Genomic DNA, 14,429 nt, shown 5'->3' on the forward strand with positions numbered 1-14,429 from the left:
AAATTTGGGAGAATTGATCATTTGATCTAACTTTACTATATTATACTTCTTTCAACAACAACAACAAAAAAAAAAAAATTGGCATTTTTGAGAGCGTTAGGTGCGCCACATAAACAAAGAAATTATTTTGAAAAGTGACCGATGAGATTTAAGAATTTTCCCAGGTAAAAACAACGAATACTGATTAATTAAGATTTGAATTATATAAAAATTTAATATAAAAAAAAAAGAGATTTGTAATTTATTTAAATTAAAATTTTCAATCGCCACATAAACAAAATTAACGAATAAGGTTTGGGATTTTAAATTCAAGTGCCTCGTAAAATAAATAAAAAAAACCGAAAGATAATTTTAGTGTTAAAAATAAATAAAAAAATATCTTATTATATTAGGAATTTTATCCAAATATCCAATGAATTAGATTCGTTAATATACAAAATCTTAAATTAAATAAAAGTATTACAATTTAATTAAGAATTAAAATATAGCAAAATAATGAATGAAAAATATAAAAACTAATTGTCTATCCATAAATCTACAAGAAAAAAATAATTTACAACTTTGAATTAATTATAAAATACTCGAATGAGATTATAAATTAAAATTAATCAAATATTTTTCTAAAAAAAACTATTTTTCAATATTCATAAAAAAAATAATCACATAAATAACTATTGTTATTTTTAAAAATCATAGTGATCCACCCATCATAATAACAACGGGCTTACATCTAGTTATAACTAGGTTAGGTCTCATGCCATTCATAGTAATAACATGGACAAAATAGAACTATAACACACTTCGTTTTTATTTTCTTCTTATTTTTGTGTATAATTTAAAATCAAACATGGAACGTCACGAAATAGTCGATTAGACTATAAATATATTATAACTACTGTACGCGTCATTCAAAGCGCGATATACTTGGCAATCATAGGAAGCGGGATTTGACATTATACGATTAGGGACAAAAAAAAGTAGGGAGCCGCCAACAAGTTTTTAAGGAACTTGTAAACCATTCACGGATCATTTTAAGGCAACCATGTTGAAGAGACAACAAAAGGCAACAACGATTGACCGTTACACCCCATTCATAAACCATGATATTACTAACTCCATATGGTTCGAAACCACGAAAGGAGGATCGAGAATGATGGTACGAAGTGAGTCATGGAAGTCACTTCGTTCGTATTGGCCTCTACTTGATTCTTATTGGGAAAAGTATTTCCTGCGATCTCAAAGACATAAAAACAAAGATTTAATTTGCTCCAAACTAATATTACTAAGTTGGTTGAATATTAATGCACACATAATCTAAATATTGTGATCACTTGATTAAGCAGCAAGATTAAGAAGGAACCTAAACCAATTGTCCAAATTATCTTATTAATCGTGATTTTGAATTACATATTACCTTTAAACATGCAATATGGTGATCAATAAATACAATAGTACGACAAAAGTATTGGAAGCAAAATCATAATATTAATTAGCACAAATCAATCCCATCATATTAATAGCAAAATAAAAATAAAATAATAAGTAATTAAATAAATTAAATACTCACATTGCACTCGCTCCTTTAAATTGCTACATCATGGATAAATCGATAGTAACTTCAATAAAAATATATAATCTAAATTGAAAGAATTAAATTAAAGAGTTAAAAAAAATTAATTTCACCCTTGGGATTATACCTTAACGCCTAAGGAAAAAAAAAAGGTAGAACCTTCAGATCTTGTTTTAGCCTTTGAATTACTTGAATAGGATTAGAAATAGGAAAAAATTGCCCGGAATAATTCCACCTTTGGGGCGTCCGCCCAAAATAATCCCACCTTTGGTTTATTTTTAAAAAACCGACATTTATACCCAATCTGCTCAAAATGGTCCCGAGTGACCAGTAACCGGTTGAAGAGGTAATTTTTTTTTATTAAGTTTAATTTACACATGTAAAAACTTGATTTCTCCAAAATTAACCAAAAAAAAAAGTAAAATCAAATAAAAAAAAAAAAAAAAAAACCACCACCACCATGCCCCAAAACCACCACCCTACCCAGACCCGAAATCACCGCCACTGACGCGTCGACCGGAATCCCACTCCAGCCAACCCAACCCCAAAACCCCCTTCGAAAAATCGGAAACCCACCAAAACCCACCAAAAATCGAAAAATCGAAAACCTTGAATCGAGGTCGGGGGAGGACGGTTGGGATCGGGATCGAGGTTGGGGAGGTTAGCGCGGCTGGAAAAGGGACGAGGGACGGGAAAGGAATTTTCAAGGGTTGGGGGATGGTTTAGGGCTGCTGGTGTTTCCGTTTTCGTGGGGGAGGGAAGGGATTGGTGGTTTGGGGGGGGAGGGGGGTCAGTCGCACGCCGGACCGGCGCTGGGGTTGGGGGCTGGCTGGCCGGAGCCGCGTGGCAGGGAAGACGGTGGCTTGGGTGGTGGGTGGTTTTTTGAATATTAATTTTTTTATTTTTTTTTTAAACAAAAATTTTAACTTTTTTTAAATTTTATTTTATTTTTTTTACCAATCACATGCTGCCACGTGTCTGGTAACTTGTTATAACAAGTTACATGACCGGTTGGGACCATTTTGAGCGGACTGAGTATAACGGTCAAATTATTTAAAAATAACTCAAATGTGAGATTATTTTAGCGAACGCCCTAAAGGTGGGATTATTGCGGGCAATTTTTCCTTAGAAATAAAGCTAAGACAATAAAAATTTTACGTCGAAACTTTACGTCTAAGCCTTTTGGGTCATATAGGGATGATATATAGTTGTCGAGATCTTGAAATTGCCTCCCCAAAATCAGAAAAGATGGTGGTATTTGTAGGCTTAAAATCGAGTGGAGATAGAATTTCAAAGAAGATAGAATTTAACAAACGCGTAGCGCGGGTTAGAAGTTTCACGATTTTTGATTTTATCATAACTTTTTATCCAGAATTGTTGGGTTTCGTAGAGTCCTACTCTACGCGAAAGAGAAACCCGCCCAAGACCCGCCCACTAATTAAGGCAACTAAGCACGTAATCACAAATTAACAACAATCAAGAGAGAGAAAGAAAAGACATTCATACCATTGGCGCGTGCTTCACTCGATCCCGAGCTCTTACTTCAAAACTTGAACCCCGCAAATGCGAAGGTCTCCAACGGCTCGTACCCACGAACCCGACCCGAACGGTCCTAGTCCCGAAGGTTAGTCGAGACTTGACCAATAAAAAACTAGAGTTTTACGAACTTAAGGTTTTCTCACTTTTCTAAGGAGATGCCTTTTTAGTTCCACTCAAGTGTTCTTCCCAAATCCCAAAACTTGGGTATTTATAGGGAAATGAACCTTGATTTCCCTTTCTCAATCAATGTGGGAGATTTGCAATTTTCCCCATTTTATTTTAATCAAAACAAAATAAAATTGCAATTCAATCTCCAAGTTACAAGTGGAAATAGGAGGAGAGGGAGAAGGTGAGGACCACCAAGGGAGTGGACCAACCCACCTTGCTCCCCAAGGCAAAGATCAAGCTTTGGTCCCCACTTAGCAAAACCGGACCACCAAGCCAAGTGAGGACCACCAAGGGAGTGGACCAACCCACCTTCCTAGTGACTATGGTGATGTGAGTTCAACGTTCAATGTGGGTGATCTCACTCCTTACTTGGATGATGAAATCTTGACGGCAAGCTTTTTCGAGGAAGGAGGGAATGATCCGGAATTGGATTTGGATCAAGACTCACTACAACCTAACGAGTCTAATGGTCCAATGCATGGTTCGAAGGGTCCAATGACACGTGCCAAGGTTCAAAAAAATCAAGTCCCTTTGGTCCATGGTTTGTTCATTCAAGGGTCCAAGTTCTATCAAGATTCACGCATAGGCTTTGCCATAGCTTCATCTCCATTCAAGTCTTGCGTGACTTGGGTAGAATATTAGTCAAGGCTTGCTTGCCTTGGATGCTTGGGCGTGACTTCAAGCATAGAAGAAGGAATATGCTCCTTCTTATTTCAGTTCACAAGGCAAGATAAATGAAGGCTCCCAACAAGGCAATCAAGGAGAAGTTACACGGCTTCAATGAGGCGTTTATGAGGGAGGTTACACGCCCCTTGGATGCTTCTTTTGAAGTTTGAAATTCCTTAGTTTAAATGCTTGTCTTTAGTCTTGTTTTAATGTTTATTTTTTTCTGTTTAGTTATGCTTTAAAGTCGTAATTACGTAGTATAATAAGTGGAGCTAAAAACCGCAAGACGTTGGAAGTAGTCTGGCCAGAGGAATTTGCAGCGGTTTTTACGGTAACCGCTGCCTAATCAGTGCTTTTGGAAGCGGGTCTTCCGCATAACCGCTGCCTATTAAATGCAGCTGTTTGAGGACCTTTTGAAGCCTTCAATGTGAAGCCATCTCATGGACGTTTCCTACTTGAGATTGATGTATTTGGACAGCTTTTGGTGTGCTCATTAGCTAGTTTAATTAATTAAGACTACTTAGCTTAGTAATGTAAGTAGCTTCCTTAGCCTATAAAAGGAAGTTTTATTCTAGTTTGTAATCATCCAACTTTTAATGAATTACAACAAATTGAAATATACTTTGAGTATTTCCTTATATTTAACTTGTGGACTCAAGTTAGCTTGAACTCGTGGACTCGGGTTTGTGAAGTTCACTCGGAGTGTTCGGGGTGAACTTATTTTACCGTGGCTAGTAGAGTGAGTGTTCAACTCTAGCAATACCTAACTACTTTAGTTCATTTACGTGAGCCTAGAACTAATATCTTACTAAACCGAAACACATATCCAAACACAGAACCCCTTCAACCCCTAGCCTAAACACTTGATCCTAACCAAGCTACTTAACCAAGACTTAGTTTCCGCATCACTAGCACTCACATGGCTAGGCCAATGCGAGGCTACGGCTAGGCTCGAACTTGTAACTTGATTGATTTCACGTCTCGTCGAATTCTAAATTCGACTCGACTTGCAACGCTCGGTCTCGATGCTCTAAGCTTGATATCCGACGTCTTTGTTCGTAAAACTCTGACGACTCATCAAATCCTTCGGATTGATTCGTCATCTCGGATCGGTTGTTTGATTGGGTTCGACCCGAAGGGTTCAGTCAAGATTAAGCTGTAATATTAATTGTACATTAATATTACTGATCGGAAGCGGCCTCCACCTAGGCATTCCAATCACTTGACCTTACTGAAGAATTAGCTTTCTAATAATTCTGAACCCTCTACCAGAATAATACACTTGTTGGAAAGACACCATTCCTTTCAATCTCCCACTTGTCCTTCCGGACAAGTGCACAATTTGTGTATAGCCATTTTCCTATGTCGCTTAATGTCTCTTCATGAACTATAAGGTAAGATTCTTTGTCATCCTTATTACGTCCAAAAGTGTTTTGCGATTCCCGAGTTTGACTGTCAATAAACAAATGATTTCTAAAATCCATCTGAGCACGGCCATGCATTTTTACAGTCTCGCTCTTCGAGAGGCCTTGTTAACAACAAAGACATATTCCCTATTGTTAATAGGGGGACATTCCCTGTCTTGTACTGTAAGCTTCCCTTACTAAGAGGACCTAGTCGCCTGAGTGTTGCCGTTATAATCCCCATTTACGACAGACGTTTGACAACATCGAAATGACTAGTACTCAAACAAGAGAACTTGCAATACTCATGGTCTAGGAAAAAGGTTCCGATAGCTATAATGAGAAATATACTTATGACGATTTGATATCTCTTAAAGTATTCTCAAAGGTCTATCCGGCACAGTTCCAAACTAGTACCTGTGCAAATGATTTATTACTATCATGTCCTTGTAGCACAAGAAACGGTGCTATAAATCATACTACTCACTAATCTCAAGTGGTCATTAATCGTCCACCGTTTAAATCACATCGATTAGGGATAATTTTCGATTAAAATATTCAATGTTCACTTAGCAGGTGTTTCTTTATCCAAGAAATGGTCTTGATACCCTGTTTTGAATATTCTAGAAATCGAATGGACTCATTATTTAACTCTAAACCACAATTAAATAGATATGGAGTAATCATAAATTTGTAGAAAATTTAATTGCTTTAAAATTGAATGGTTCAACATAATGTTTTACATTAAGACATCGAGTTTAATTAAAATACCTATACAGGGAAATCAAAGTCAATCTCCAATATGCTTGATTCCCATTGCCTCAACGTGCTTGTTGTGCTTCACTTGAGACAAAGGTTTAATCAGAGGATCGGCTACATTGTCGTCCATTCTAATCTTACAAATTCTGATTTCACCCTCGGATTTCCATTCCCTTATCATGTGAAATCGCCGCTTGACATGTTTGACCTTCTGATGTTCCCTTGGCTCCCTATCCTGAGCAATAGCTCCATTGTTATCACAATAGAGGTCTATTGGACCCTTAATTGAGGGTACAACACCAAGTTCACCAATGAACTTACGTTTCCAAACTGCCTCCTTCGCTGCTTCCGAAGCTGCCAAGTATTCGGCTTCAGTTTTAGAATTTGCAGTGGTGCTCTGCTTAGCACTCTTCCAACTAAAAACTCCTCCATTAAGGCAGAATATGTACCTCGACTGCGACTTGGAGTCGTCTCTATCAGTCTGGAAACTCGCGTCAGTATAACCTTCATCAACCAAATCATTACAGCCATTATAGACCAGGAATTTATCCTTGTTCCTTTTCAGGTACTTTAGGATATTCTTGGCCGCAGTCCAATGCGCCTCTCCTAGGTCTGATTGGTAACGGCTCGTAGCACTCAAGGAATACGATACATCCGGCCTAGTACATATCATGGCATACATGATCGATCCAATAAGCGAAGCATATGGAATCTGACTCATTCTCTCTCGCTCATTAGGTGTCTGTGGACACTGTTTCTTGCTGAGAGTTATGCCATGGGACATGGGTAGGTGCCCTTTCTTGGCCCCTTCCATGTTGAATCATGCTAGTACCTTATCTATATAAGTACTTTAGCTCAATCCAATCATCCTCTTAGATCTATCCCTATAGATCTTGATGCCCAATATGTATTGTGCCTCTCCCAAGTCCTTCATTGAAAAGCACTTTCCCATCCAACCCTTTACGGACTCCAACAGTTTGGTGTTGTTTCCAATGAGTAATATGTCATCGACATATAAGACTAGGAATGCGATGTCACTCCCACTGACCTTCTTATAGACACAAGACTCATCTAGATTCTTGATAAAACCAAACTTACTGATGGCTTCATCGAATCGCAGATTCCAACTTCTGCTTGCCTGCTTTAGTCCATAAATGGACTTCTTAAGCTTGCATACCTTCCCGGCATTGCTTGGATCAACAAAACCTTCCGGTTGTGTCATATACACAGTTTCTTTCTAAATCCCATTAAGGAAGGCGGTTTTGACATCCATTTTCCATATTTCATAATCGTAATATGCAGCAATCGCTAGGATGATCCGGATGGACTTAAGCATTGCAACTGGAGAAAAGGTTTCATCATAATCAACTCCGTGAATTTGCCTGTAACCTTTTGTCACCAGTCTAGCTTTGTATATAGATACATTTCCATCTTTGTCTGTTTACAATTTGAAAATCCATTTGCAACCGATAGGTGTGTAACCTTCGGGCAATTTAACCAAATCCTAGACTTGATTTTCAGACATGGAGTCCATCTCGGATTTCATGGCCTCTTGCCATTTTGCAGAGTCGGGGCTCGTCATAGCTTGTTTGTATGTCGCTGGCTCATCTCCATCCATAACTAGGATGTCTTGATCTTCGGTTAAGACAATACCAAGGTATCTGTCTGGTTGAGATCTTAGCCGTTGCGACCTACGCAGGGTAATAGGTTGAGCATTTGCATTGTCGGTTTAACTCTGACCAATGGCAACAACTGCTTCCAAAGCACTTTGATTGTCAGTTTTGTCATGTTGACTTTGTTGCTCTACCTCTCGAACTTCGTCGAGGTCGATTTTTCTCCCACTTGTCATTTTGGAAAGGTGTTCCTTCTCCAAAAAGACACCATGACAAGCAACAATCACTTTGTTCTCGGATTTATTGTAGAAGTAATACCCCTTGGTTTCTTTTGGGTAGCCCACAAAGAAACACTTGTCTGATTTTGGGTGAAGTTTGTTAGAAATTAATCTCTCGACATATGCTTCGCAACCCCAAATCTTAAGAAAAGACAACCTTGGAGGTTTCTTCATCCATAATTCATATGGAGTCTTTTCAACAGCTTTTGACGGAGCGCGGTTCAGTGTTAGTGCCGCAATTAGAAGTGCGTGTCCCCAAAAAGAGAACGGAAGTTTACTAAGACCCATCATTAATCGAACCATGTCTAAGAAGCTTCGATTCCTCCGTTCGGATACTCCGTTCCATTGTGGAGTTCCGGGAGGTGTTAACTCTGAAAGAATACCATTTTCTTTCAAGTGATCGTCGAATTCATGGCTCAAATACTTGCCACCTCGATCCGATTGAAGTGATTTTATTTTCTTGCCAAGTTAATTTTCAACTTCACTCTGAAGATTCAGATTTGTTCGACATAAGGTAGACATAACCATACCTACTATAGTCGTCGGTGAAGGTAATGAAATATCGATAACCTTGCCTTGCGGGTGTACTAGCTCATTGGTCCACATACATCCGTATGTATTAGACCCAATAAGTCACTTGCCCTTTCTCCCAACTTGTAGAATGGCTGCTTTATCATCTTGCCTAATAGACATCCTTCGCAATTTTCAAAGGACTCCAAGTCGAATGAGTCAAGAACACCTTCTTGAAGAAGTTTCTTGATGCGTTTGATGTTAATGTGGCCAAGACGACAATGCCACAAGTAGGTTTGATTTGACTCGATGGTCTTAGCCCTTTTGGCGGTATCATCAATGTTATAAACTTGTTTGTCTAGAGAAAGCACATAAAGACCATTTTCTGAATATGCTTTACCATATAAAACATTATCGAAATAAAATGAACAACTATTGTTCTTAATTCGAAATTCAAAACCTTTGGCGTCCAACGCCGAAATTGAAATAATGTTTTTGGTAACTCTAGGAACATGATAGCAATTGTTAAGTTCTAAAATAAGCCCAAAGACAAACTGAGAGTTCTAACGGATACGTCAGACATCCTTGCTTCATTGCTGACCAGAAGCTCGACCTCTCCCTTCTCTAGCCTCCTATTTATCCTTAGTCCCTGAGCATTGGAACAAAGGTGTGAGCCACATCCGATATCTAATTCCCATGATGTTTTGCTAGCAAAGTTTAAGTCTACAACAAAAATACCCGGTGAAGAAGCAACGGTGCCATTCTGCTTATCTTCCTTGAATTTGAGGCAATCTCGCTTCCAATGTCCCTTCTTCTTGCAATAAAAACATTCGAAATCGGATTTAGAAGAGGCTACCTTCTTGTCCTTGCCACTCTTAGCAGCACTTGACTTAGGCGGAAAATTCTTCTTCTTTTTCCCTTTAAAGATTCTCTTCTTGCCCGAGCGCATGAATGGCTTACCCTTTATCACCATGAGCATGTCATGCTTTCCTTCATCTTTGAGGGTTTGCTCGGCCTGCTTCAACATACCATGAAGCTCGGTGAGAGTTTTCTCCATGCTGTGCATATTATAGTTCATCTTGAACTGATCATAGCCTTTGTGCAGCTAGTGGAGAATGATGTCAATTGCCATCTCGGTTGAATACCCAGCATCGAGCCTTTTCATGTTCTCAAATAATCCAATCATTTTAAGAACATGCAGGCTGACTGGCTCTCCTTTCTTGAGCTTGCTCTCAAGGACCTGCCTGTGGGTTTCGAACCTTTCAGTTCGGGCCTGCTCTTGAAACATATTCTGAAGTTCAGAAATGATCTCAAAAGTCGTCTCCTTTTCAAAGAGAGTTCTCCTGAGTTCTTCTTCCCATTCTTCAAGGTTTGTTAAGTTAAGCTTGATAGCTAACTTTTCGGGGAGTTTCGGGCACATTTGGTCGTTGTTTGAGTTACTAGCAGACATGATTCTACAATTGAAAGAATTTGAAATGAAAAACCATTCATAAACCAATAAGTTTGAAATTTAAAGCGTTCATGCAAATTTTCAATCTTATTGAGCATTTTATCCACGCATTAACATTAAGTCCCTTTTAGACGAGAATAAAATGATTCCAAGATCCCAAAAATCAAAAAGTGATTAAGCATGCTTTGGCTTGTCATAACACTTAAAATTTAAAGCTACTCTTGGTTCGATAAAATGTCGCATCTAATTCTTTCTTGACATTTTATCTCCATTGCCACGACATCTAAGGGCTCCTTACCGATATCGTTGAGCTTAACCAAGACAACTTGTATACCTAGTATACCTTACGTTCCTAGGGAAGTAGTGATGCCTCGCTTTGGGTAGCCCATCACATACGCGCATTAGTTCGGTAAGTGTTGTTCTTGGAATGACATATTTTAGCTCAATATTTTAGGGACATAGGGTTTCCATGTTGGTTGATTTAAGTGAACTTAATTAATCATTGCAACATATGAAATCCTAAACATGCATCTAACATATCATTCACATATATAAGTACAATTATATATAGAAAATATGAAATAAGATGCATTTGGAAACTAGCATGACTCCTTGAAATCTTCAAATCTTCAAGAGTCTTCGAGGCACCATCTTGGCTCGTCTTCATAGAAACGCCGTCTTGAGCATCCCCGCCAAAAAGAAATTACTAGCTACTACGACTAGTATAAATCTAAATATTAAGGTACAAAAATACGCAACGGTACGCAGACCGTATTTAGATTTACAAAAATACTTAACGGATCGCAGCCCGTATTTACTATCCTAATCGGGCCCCACTAGTTGCCATTTTCATGAAACCTGTGAAACAATATATATTCCATTCATCCATTCACTATATGTGAATGGCCCATGCATTTGACAACGAAAACAAGTAACAATGCATAACGCGCGCGAACTAGTAACTAACTTAGGTGGTTAATCCAATTAACGCGCCTAATTAAAACTAGTCAAAGTTGTTTAACATTTTATGTGATTAAGACGCAATTAGTTCATGCAATTATCGAAGCTCCCACTAAATTCCGCATCCAACTTAATTAATCCAATTAATTAAGGCGGTTAACCCAAATTTTGTCAAAATTAAAATTTTGCAAAAGCCGGAAAAACCGAGGCCTAGCCTCGTTAAAAAATTAAATAAAATTAAAATGGCAAAAATTTTGCAAAACCCGATAACCCAATTCAAGCAAGAAATCGACCCATCCAAAATTTGTGGGATGCGCACCATGGCTGCCTAGTAGCACTTGGGAGTTGCGGCTGCATGTGCTAGGTGCTGGCATGCTTGCCCAACAACGCATGCCACACTTGCTGGCACCAGCAGCTTGCTACGCATGCTAGCTGGTTGCTAGCGTTGGCAGGCGTATGGCTAGCTTGTTGGGGCTTGCTGCCTCGCTGCCCGGCAGCACGCACAAGCATGGCCAGCAGCCATCTAACACGCACCAAGCACACAACAACGCACACAAGACCAGCCACATAGCAGCAGCTGCATTTCGAGGTGGAGCACCCTTATGCGCACCTAAGGTAGCCACATGTGGGCCGCATGAGCAGCCCGGCTAACCTTGGTGGCGCTTGGGTGTTTTTGCCTCGATTTGCATGCCTTTTCCCGGGATTTTAATCCCGTTATACGTGTGACGTAAAATTAATTCTAAATTTATTTTAAAATCAATTTAGGGCAAAAATGAAAATAAAACAAGTCCAACTTAATTAAATTCAATTTTAATGGTGCACAAGCCTAAATTATTCAAGAATCATTCTTAAAACAATTTAGGTCTTTCTTTATGCTACAAAAATGGAAGGGCTACACTAATAATTAATTCAACTAAATATAAATTGATAATGAGATTTGACAAAAGTAATGGGGTTGGAAAAATAAACCCATTCATCCAATGAAAATTTTCCAACTTTAACTTGTGTATAAATGAAAAAAATAATTACATCTTCCAATATGAATATTTAATCAAAATTCAATCACAAATTTTGAACTTTAAGGACTTTAATCAACTTAAAGTGATTAAATCCAAAATTTGTTCAACATGGAATTTAGAAATCAAAGTTCCAACCAATTAAACAATTGAAGATTGGATCTTTGAAATATTAGGACTTCAAAAATTGCAAGTTCACCATAAACATTCACACTTGAAGCAATTTATTTGCAACAATGTAGAAAAATTCAAGTTTATGTGAAAAATGAACACACCAAATTAAGCACCAATTATGACTTCATAAACATGCTTAATGAGGTTTATAATTGCAGTAGATTAGGGATGCAACCATATCATACATTTAATCTACCCTTAACATGCTATAATTAATCAAGGTTTAAAGATTTAAATTTTTTCGTCAAAAACAAAAAACCCTTGAAAAACATATTTCTAGGTGGATTTTGGCTTCTGGACAACCCTACAAGGATCAAAAACGATTTAGAACATCGATTCCACCCAAAAATCACTATTTTTGAGTTAAAATCTGGGTTCGTTAGCCAAATTAGTAAAAATACGACATTAAAACTAATTAAAACGAGTTTCTAATCTAATTAGAAAACAAAACCAGAAATTTAAATCCATTTTAAATCCCCTTGATTAATTATTAGTCATAATAATTAAAGTGAGTGCGGCTCCGATACCGCTGTTGGGTTTCGTAGAGTCCGACTCTACGCGGAAGAGAAACTCGCCCAAGACCCGCCCACTAATTAAGGCAACTAAGCATGTAATCACAAATTAAACAACAATTAAGAGAGAGAAAGAAAAGACATTCATACCATTGGCACGTGCTTCGCTCGATCCCGAGCTCTTACTTCAAAACTTGAACCCCGCAAATGCGAAGGTCTCCAACGGCTCGTACCCACGAACCCGACCCGAACGGTCCTAGTCCTGAAGGTTAGTCGGGACTTGACCAATAAAAAACTAGAGTTTTACGAACTTAAGGTTTTCTCACTTTTCTAAGGAGATGCCTTTTTAGTTCCACTCAAGTGTGCTTCCCAAATCCCAAAACTTGGGTATTTATAGGGAAATGAACCTTGATTTCCCATTCACAATCAATGTGGGAGATTTGCAATTTTCCCCATTTTATTTTAATCAAAACAAAATAAAATTGCAATTCAATCTCCAAGTTACAAGTGGCAATAGGAGGAGAGGGAGAAGGTGAGGACCACCAAGGGAGTGGACCAACCCACCTTGCTCCCCAAGGCAAAGACCAAGCTTTGGTCCCCACTTAGCAAACCCGGACCACCAAGCCAAGTGGCTGGTTGGCAGCCTGCCTTGGCTGCCAAGGATGCCAGCTGGCGCCTAGCACCAAGACTGGGTAGCCTGGCCAGCCAGCCAACACACACACACAGCCAGCCGCAATGCATGCGCAGCCAGCCAGTGCATGCGTGCTGCTAGCGAGCCACGCATGCTGGGTTGATGCCTATGCGCTGCTAGCTAGGCTGCTGCTTGGTCCGTCAATGCTGGGCGCTGCTATGCGAAGCACACGCACATCCCAGCATGCCCAGCACACTGCTGGCTGGTGCGCGGTGCTATGCGATGCTGCTGCTAGCAATGCACCAGCGCCAGGCCCTAGCATGCTGCTTGGTGCGTGCCATTGCCCAGCACCATGCATCGCCTAGCATGCCTAGCACGCTGCTATGCGATGCTGGCGCTTGGTGCATGGCAGCGATGGCTGGGCGCCTAACATGCTAGCACGCACGCAAGGCTGCAATGCTTGCGATGGCTAGTAGCATGCATGGCCCTAGCACACCTAGCATGCTAGGCTTGCGGCTATCATTGCGAGGGACCTTGCCTGGCCTAGCACTCACATGGCTAGGCCAATGCGAGGCTATGGGTAGGCTCGAACTTGTAACTTCATTAATTTCACGTCTTGTCGAATTCTTAATTTGACTCGACTTGCAACGCTCGGTCTCGACGCTCTAAGCTCGATATCTGACGTCTTTGTTCGTAAAACTCTGATGACTCATCAAATCCTTCGGATTGATTCGTCGTCTTGGATCGGTTGTTCGATTGGGTTCGACCCGAAGGGTTCAGTCAAGATTAAGCTGTAATATTAATTGTACATTAATATTACTGATCGGAAGCGGCCTCCACCTAGGCATTCCGATCACTTGACCTTACTGAAGAATTAGCTTTCTAATAATTCTGAACCCTCTATCGGAATAATACACTTGTTGGAAGGACATCATTCCTTTCAAGAACTTGAAAAAAGATAAATAATATAGTGTTGGAAAGAACTAGATGTCTACTTTCCAACCTAATTAGAATCAAATTGATATCTTTTGTAGAATAAAAGATATGACCGAAATAGTGGGACGGTGTCAATTTTTTTTATAGAGTTTAGTATTTGATCATATCTTATTCGTTTTAAATCAGAATTGGGATTATTATATGTCATTGGAAATTTTATTTCAAGGGCTATACAGAAAAGTAT

The sequence above is a fragment of the Chenopodium quinoa genome, unplaced genomic scaffold, assembly GCF_001683475.1.
Source record: "Chenopodium quinoa cultivar QQ74 unplaced genomic scaffold, ASM168347v1, whole genome shotgun sequence".
NCBI lineage: Eukaryota > Viridiplantae > Streptophyta > Magnoliopsida > Caryophyllales > Amaranthaceae > Chenopodium > Chenopodium quinoa.